Below are 8,610 nucleotides of genomic sequence, written 5' to 3'. Positions count from 1 at the left end.
CAGTGGATCTGCAGCCCTGTTTTGTAAGATTGTCACCTCTGAACAGCCCTTTTTGCTGAAACCAGACACATGAGTTTACAGTCTGCAAGCCTTCAGCAAGTGATGTACGTTTTGGCTCTTCCTGTTTTCTCTCTCTTAATCTCGCTGTACTTCTCCCTCTCTTGTTGATTCTCTCTAGCCCTCTGGGTGGCTGGCTGGCTGGCCCTCTCTCCCCCCTCTCTTCTTGCAGCCTTTTCCCTTTTCCCTTTTTTTTTCCCCCCCCCTCCATCTTCACCCTGCAGCCTCTGGCTCCAGGCGGTCACTGTTCCCCCCGGATGGAGGAATGGCGGAGGGGGGACGGGGCGCTCCCCCTGGGGAGGGGGTGTGGGGGGGGGAGGGGTGGGAACGGAGCGGGGGGCGGGGGGCGCAGCCGCTCTGGGAGGGCTCTGAGGGCTCCAGGACTTCTGCAGAGTCAGCGGCCGAGAGCGTCGTGCCCCGCAGCATGCCGGGAGTTGTGGTCTTTGGACTCCGGGCCTCCCGTCGGTCACGTTGGTTTCCGGGGCATGCCGGGAAGTGTAGTTCCGCGTAGCCGCTCGGCTTCCATGCCAAGAGCGGCACATTGCTCCGGACAGTCATTTCCTCCCCGAGACGGCGCGGGGTGCATTTTTCTGCCGTTTTCACGTGTGGCTTTCCACATGTTTCCCGCTGCTTCCGTTAAAGACAAAAGGCTTTGCGAAACCTGCCGTTCTTGGCACGGGAGCGGTGGCGCCCTCTGCCGCCACCTCCTGGCCAGAGAGTGGTACTGCAGGCGGGGCGGTGACGCGGACGCGCTCTTGGCTCCGCGACGCCCCTCTGCCGCCGTCTGCTGGCGACGTGTTGGTACTGCAGGCGGAGCGGCTGGCGGAGGGAAAGCCCTGGGACGGGGGCGGCACTGCGGGGCAGGCGCGGGTCTGCGGGCGCCGGGCCGGGAAGCCCGGCGCTGGCTCCGCCGTGTCCGCGGTGTCAGGCCGCCTGCAGCGTCTTGTCCCGCAGAATGCCGGGAGTTGTGGTCGTTGGGCTCTGAGCTTCCCGTTGGCCACGTTGGGTTCGTTGTTATTATCTCCCGGCCTTTTTTGTCCTATTAAAAAATGCAGTTGTTCACGTTGCCGCCGCTCAGCTTCCCAGACGGGAGCGGCACGTTGCTCAGGGCGGTCATTTCCTCCCCGAGACGGCGTGCGGTGCATTTTTCTGCCGTTTTCATTTGTGGTTTTCCGGGAGACGGTTTGGGAAGCCGTGCCTGCCGCCCTCGGGACGAGCGCGGTAGCGCCCCCTGCCGCCATCTGCTGGCGAAAAAGCGGTACTGCAGGCGCAGCGGCTCGGCTCGTGCGCTGGTGCGGCGCAATAGCGCCCTCTGCCGCCACCTGCTGGCCAGAAATAAATACAGCAGGCTGAGCGGCGAAGCGCATGCGCAACGGCGCCCGGGCGCTCTCTGCCGCCACCTCTGGCCGAAAGGCGGAACTGCAGGCTGTCGGGAGCTGCGCGTGAGCGGTAGAGCCCAGACGCCCTCTGCCGCCGCCCTCTGGCGAAAAGGCGGTACTGCAGGCTGAGCGACGCGCTAGCGCGGTGGCGCCCGGGTTAGGGGTGAGGGTTACGATTAGCGTTAGATTTAGGGGTAAAGGGATTAGGGTTAGGGGTTAGGGTTTGGGTTAGGGTTAAGGTGAGAGTGTTGTCAGCCTGGTCATCCCTTATCCGAAGCGAAGGGAAGACGTTCAGGTGTTTCCCTCAGAGGGTCTGAGGTGAGGCTGATTGGGATAAAGGAGCAGCGTGGCAGGTGGTTGCTTGCGAACACGGTGGTTATTTTGTCCTTTAGTACTCCCAGGTGGCATGGGTGATGGTGGCCGTTCCTTTCGAGCTTGGATCTAACTTCCAGGTACAGAGGCAAGTGGACTGCTGTTTTGAAATGATAAGTGGCCCCGTATTTAATTTTATGTTGTTGAGGGATGGGTGCTAATGCTGTCAGCTGAACGATTACCTTCTATGTTTTCATTTGTTAAAGCTGAAACACAGCGTACAACCTGGGACGTCCCACCCAGAGCTGCCTCTGGCAAGGTGAGCGATGAACAGATGGAGCAGTTATAGTTGGTTTGCGGTTCTCACTGTCACTCTAAGTGTCCCCTCTTTTCTGTTTTAGAGGTGTTGTAGCTGGCTTAAGAGGGTAGATGGAAGCATCTGCCTTGGGGTAGGTAAGTGGGTAGAGCTAAGGCAGCAGATGAGAGTAACTGTCCTAGCTGTGCTGCGGCTTTGGATGCTGCCTTGGCCTATGCTTTTCTTCCTCTTTCACAGGTGTCTCGCACAGGCTCAAAGGAGCAAACTGCATTCTGAAGAGCTGCTTAAGTAGGGGGGCTGGTCATGAGCTGGGTTGGAGCGGAATGGCCAAGTAGCGCGAGGTGACTATGAAAGGTCTCCGTCTTGCTTTGCAGGTGCCATGGCAGGCTCTCCACAGAAGTGGCTGAGGATTTGAGATGAGGCCGGAGAGTGACAAGGAGCAGCACGTGTAGGGATGGTTTCCAAGCGCTGCAGTTGCTTTCTCTTCTGTTTATCAGGTGCCACAGGCAAGGTGAGCTGTGACATTAGTCTTTAGAATTGGAGCAAAGCAGGTCACTTGAATGCTGCAGGGCATCTGAGAAGGGTGCTTTAACAGGAAAAGTTTGTCTGGCGTGGCGGTGACTGATGGCAGTGTGTTTCCACAGGTGAAGAGGTGCCTGGAGCCCCATCTCATCTAGCCTGCACGTGCCTTGAGGATAAAGCCTGCTTTCCAGCAGTCCTGAAAGCTAAGTTTGACCTGAAACACCCTGTCTGTGAGACGCAGCATCGCTGCGAAGCGAGTGCGGAGTTCCGATCCGCAGTTCCGTATTCTCCGTGAGGGGAGTGGCCGGAGACGAACGAAGCGCATGACAGACCGAAAAGAAGTGCTGTTTTATCCAAGTGTTGATTGGTGGTTGGTTGGTGGTTGATTGGCCCAATATACGGGCCCGGCGGTGCATCTTGTAATCCTATTTCATTCTTAAATGTTTTGAGTCTGACAAGGAGGAAGGTGGGAGCATTATCTAAGTAACAGTTTAAAAGTTTTGGTATATTCGTGGTGGTGTTTGGTCAGTTTCCCATGTATGGGGGGAGGGGGGCTGACTGATTATCAAAGCGGTAGAATGGAGAGTCACTTCTTTGGTGGTTCGGGCTTGAGCCCTGGGAATTTGGTAAGAAGGGGGAGAGCGAATTTATTTAGGCCTCAATACCTTTTAAACCCCCATCTTGATGGATACACAGGAGTGATTCCTTGTTTTGTGTAGGCTTACTAACAAAGTGCATGAGAAAAATTAGCATTCGGCTTGAAATTCGGCCTTGTTGAAATGTAAATTTTGTGGAAAAGGTGGTATTGTTTGTCTAGAGGACAGAAGGCTGACTGCTTCAGGTGTTTTTCCAAAGTCCTGTGGATTTATGATTGGAACGGGGCTCATTAATAATCCGAAATAGTGAAGTTTGTATGTGGAGTTTAATCCCAGAGAATTGGGACATTTGGGAAGAAGATTAGGAAAACATAGTAAAAACCCGCAATAAAAAGGTTTGCATGGAAATTGAAACAAGGGACAGTAACTAATATAAATAAATAAAAGGGAATGGGAGATCAAGGAAATGGGTAATATCCAAAACAAAGACGTCCAAAAGAAAGCATCCTTGGGTGTATATTGGCACATTGCAAGGATGTTGTCGGAACGGGGAGTGGGGGGGGGTACGGAAAGCAAGAGGACTTCCACTAAGTATTGCAATCAATTGTGGCCACTATGTGGCTACTTTATGGATCAATCGACTATAACAGTGTCTTGCAATTAATGTTGTTTTTGAGGAGAGAAGGAAAATAGGATGAAATGTTGTATACTGATACTTTGTTTCAGCATCTTGGAGGGAAAAGGGTATGGAATTAAGTTGGCCCCTGACTGAGCCTTTGGTGTTGGCATTAGAAAAGTACAGGCTGGAGGAAGACAAAGGAAGTGTTAAAAGGGTTGTTGAAGGTGTTAAAGGTTGTGTGGCATGTAGTATTTAACAGAGCTGTTTGAAGTTGAATGAGCAGGGAAAGAGGATGTAGGAATGTTAATAGTTCCGCCTAAACCCGAGGCTGAGATCTCAAAATCACGGGTGTGAGCCCTCTGGGGCAGAGGGACCATGATGGGTCCGAGAGAATTGTCATGGAAACAGAAAAGCAGCTCACTCTTAAAACAACCTGAGTTCATGTGTGAGCTCAGATTGCCAATGGGACCGCTCAAGGAACTTTCAACCATTGCATTCCCCTGACCAACCCCCCCCCCCCCCCCCCCCCCCGAGACCCTTACCACCCCGGAAATTATGTAAATACCAAAATCTGATTAAATTGGGAATTGAGAATCTGTTCCAACAAGGTCCAAAAGAAAACCCTATGGAATTTTTGAATTTTTGGACCAACTTTGAAATGCAATGGAAAAAAAAAAAAGAGACGGAAAATTTGGACCTGGCTTCAGAAAACAAACAGAGGCAATTGGCTAGCCTCTTTCTAGGGCAGTCGGCCCCTGATATCACAAAGAAATTGTCTTAGGCTGCAGGATAAACTTAAAACAGTCAGAAATGACGGGGACCTGGGGCATCTACCCTAGCAGGTCCACTAGTTGAAATAAAGCTAGGAAAAGAAGAGAGAGGCTTGAATTTTTTTTTTGTTGTTGTTGTTGGTTACAGGAGCTTCTTTCTCTGTGTTAATTAGTCTGTAAATGTAATAGGAGCAACATATTCAGTGTTAAATAGTTTAAAAGGACAATTAGGAACTAAGACAACTACAATAATTGGAGCCATAGGGAAGGAGGAGGAACGGCCATTCTTACAACCCCTTGATTTGCGTTTTGGGGGTAAGGAACTAAACCATGAATTTTTGTATGTACCAGAATGCCCGATTCCACTCTTGGGACGAGATCTATTAGCTAAATTAGATGCAGCAATAACCTTTGAGGATGGAGAATTAATAATGAAGGTACCTGAGTCCAAAGTAGGACAAATCCTAATGATCAAAGATAAACCCTTTGTTAATATTGACTTGCGGAAAACGGACTCCACAATCAGTAAGATTGTAAAGTAGGTATGTTTATTCAGCGCTGGGCAGCACGGGGGGTAGTCCCGCCAAAGTCGTGCGCGCCTGACGCGGCAACTTGCCATAGTTATATGCAGCAAAGAGTTACATATGCATGATGTTTCACAATACACCTATACATATTCATAACCTGTCCCCGCTTCATATTAAAATTAGTTCCAAGGAGTAATTTCCATAAACTCCTCCCATCTGCACTTGCGCAGTGTATTCTGGTGGTGGTCTTCGGGGGTTGTGGGGATGAAGATTGATGATTCTTCCTCGTCACCGCTAGTTGACCTCTTGTCTCTGCGCAGACTCAGTTGCTTCTTGGATCTTGTCCATCCACAGGACCAGTTTCTACCAGTTTCTTAAGATAGGCTCACACTCTTATTAAGAGACTGACCTTGGTAAAGGGGCCCAAGGCTTCTTGCTTTAATTAATTTGCACAAGCACCATAGTTAGTAAAGACACTAAGTAGGATCCTAGTTTCATGCTGTCAGTACTCTATCTCTACTTGATAAGATTCCCCTAACTCCCTTTCTCAGTCCCCCCTTTTCTAAAAAGTTAGTAAATTATTATATTCTCCTAACTCCCTCTCTCAATATTCCAAGAGAAGTAGAAAATGCAGTTATACCAACAGTATGGGAAACAGATGTACCGGGGAAGTCGAAACTGGCACAACTGGTAAAGGTGGAATTACAGGAAAGAGCCAAACCTGTTCGAATCAAACAATGTCCACTTAAGATAGAAGCTAGGCAGGGGATAGTGAAAATTATTGACAAATTTCTCAAATATCAGATTTTGGAAGAATGTTAATTGGAATACAATACTCAAATTTTTCCAGTAAGGAAGCCAAATGGCGAGTATAGATTGGTACAAGACCTTAGAGCAATAAATGAAATAACAAAGGACATTCACCCGGTAGTGGCTAATCCTTACACATTGTTAACATCTGTGAGAGAGAAATATAAATGGTTTACTGTGATAGATTTAAAGGACACCTTCTTTTGCATACCTCTTGATAAAGATAGTAGAAAATTTTTTGCCTTCGAATGGGAAAATCCTCAGAGCGGACGAAAGACACAATTAACTTGGACAAGACTCCCACAAGGCTTCAAGAATAGCTCGACCCTCTTTGGAAGCCAGCAGGCAAAGGAACTGGAAATCTGGACAACGCAAGGACAAATACAGGTACCCAGAAGTCAGTATTTGTTGTTACAATATGTAGATGATATTTTGATTGCCACAGAGAATGAGTCGCTCTGCACCCAAATAACCATCGAAATTTTAAATCAGTTAGGAACGGGTGGTTATAAGGTTTCAAAGGAAAAAAGCACAAACAGTTTGCTCAACTGTAACATATTTGGGGTGTGAGATTTCCCAGGGACAAAGAAGTCTGGGTGTCAATAGGATAAAAGCTATATGCACCATCCCGGAACCTCAAAATCTCCATGAGCTAAGGGCCTTCTTAGGAATGGCTGGCTGGTGCAGATTATGGATAATGGATTATGGACTCAAGCTAAGCCCCTTTATGAAGCTCAGAAGGCACAGGATTTTATTTTGGGAAAAATACAGAAAGAAGCTTTCAAGAAACTTAAAGATGCCCTAATGAAGTCACCAGCTTTGGGCCTACCAGATTTATCAAAAGATTTCCAGTTATTTGTACATGAAAGACAACGACTAGCACTAGGGGTACTAACCCAGCGACTGGGAAGCTGGAAAAGACCTGTGGGATACTTTTCTAAGCAGTTGGATGCTGTAAGTGCAGGATGGCCCTCATGTTTGCGGGCAGTAGCAGCAACAGTTCTCTTAATCCAGGAAGCAAGGAAACTTACCTTGGGAAAACGTATTGAAGTTTTTGTACCACATATGGTAACAACTGTTTTAGAACAAAAGGGGGGCCACTGGTTATCACCCAGCCGAATGATGAAATATCAGGCAATACTAACTGAACAAGATGACGTAACCTTGAAAACAACTAACCTGTTGAATTTAGCAGTATTTCTAGGAACTGTTCCAGAAGAAGGACCGTTGGAACACAATTGTGTGGAAATAATCGAGCATACCCATGCCAGCTGCGAGGATTTGAAGGATGTACCCCTTGAAAGGTATGACTGGGAACTTTTTACTGATGGTAGTAGTTTTGTGGAGAATGGAACACGATATGCAGGGTATGCAGTAACAACCCTGAAGACAGTAATCGAAGCAAAACCTTTACCACCTGAAACATAAGCACAGCGAGCGGAACTGATAGCCCTACCTCGAGCACTGGAACTGAGTAAAGGAAAGATGGTAAATATTTGGACAGATTCAAAGTATGCTTTTGGAGTAGTCCATGTTCATGGAGCATTATGGAAAGAAAGAGGGCTGTTGTCCTCACAAGGGGCCAATATAAGGTATCAAGAGGAGGTGTTAAATTTGATAAATGCGGTACAAAAACCAAAACAAGTGGCTATTATGCACTGTAAAGCCCATCAAGGAGGAACCTTGAAAATATCAGAAGGAAATCGGCTGGCAGATCGAGCAGCTCGACAAATTGCTCGGGAGGTGTGGAATGTAATGGTTTTGGTACCACTCAAGGTAGGCCCCACTTGTCTTAAGCTTCCCAAGGAACCAAGATATTCGCCAGAGGATGAGAAATTAGCAAATCTCCTAAAGGCCCAAAAGAACTCTGATGGATGGTATGTAACCGCTACGGGCCAGGTAGTAATACCCCCCTTGGTGATGCGAGAAATACTTCCGACAAGACATAATGAATGTCACTGGGGTGCAGAGACAATGGTAACATTTTTAAGACGTAGCATTGTCTCTACACATATGTTAACAATGGCAAAATCAGTAATGTCGAAGTGTGAGATTTGTCTGAAAAATAATCCAGTAGCAAGAAAACATGCTGAGATGGGAAGAGTTAGAGTAGGAATAGAACCAGGAGATTACTGGCAAGTTGATTTTGTAGAGTTACCTATGACTACGGGATATAGGTATTTGTTAGTAGGGGTTGACACCTTTTCCGGATGGCCAGAAGCCCTTCCCTGTCGCACCAATCAAGCTAAAGAGACAGTAGAATGGTTATTGCGGGAAATCATTCTGAGGTTTGGGGTACCGTTAGGAATATCCTCAGATAGGGGACCCCACTTTGTTGCATCTGTGGTTAAAGACGTAAGCCGGCTATTAGGAATTTCTTGGAATTTACATACTGCATGGAGACCCCAATCTAGTGGACAGGTAGAAAGGATGAACCAAACTCTAAAGGGACAGATCAGTAAAATCTGCCAGGAAGCCAAAATACAATGGCCACAAGCTTTGCCTATAGCTTTACTGAGAGTAAGGATAAAGCCAAGGAGTGGAATGTCAGTAAGCCCATACGAGATTATGTATGGAAAGCCTTCTGAATCCCCAGAACCAAATCCTAACGTGCATATAACAGGGAGCCAGGATGTTTATAATTATGTATTGTCTCTTGGTAAAACTTTAGCTCAACTTCAAAGTGTTCTGGTGTGGAACCG

General features: G+C 47.7%; 1 long non-coding RNA gene across 2 annotated transcripts; it reads left to right on the top strand.

The window, feature by feature from the left end:
- The first annotated feature begins 393 nt into the window (after positions 1–393).
- On the top strand, positions 394–8,573 carry LOC125182719 (uncharacterized). Of its 2 annotated transcripts, XR_010826195.1 has the most exons (5): positions 394–1,888; positions 2,015–2,067; positions 2,150–2,352; positions 2,439–2,575; positions 2,709–8,573. It is a non-coding gene; the product is annotated as an uncharacterized lncRNA (long non-coding RNA). The 2 variants fall into 2 exon arrangements; XR_010826194.1 differs by having other exon boundaries at positions 394–2,352.
- Positions 8,574–8,610: the final 37 nt, after the last annotated feature.

The sequence above is a fragment of the Anser cygnoides genome, chromosome 21 (genome assembly GCF_040182565.1).
Source record: "Anser cygnoides isolate HZ-2024a breed goose chromosome 21, Taihu_goose_T2T_genome, whole genome shotgun sequence".
NCBI classification, from domain to species: Eukaryota; Metazoa; Chordata; class Aves; order Anseriformes; family Anatidae; genus Anser; species Anser cygnoides.
This window is presented reverse-complemented; position numbering and strand designations above follow the sequence as displayed.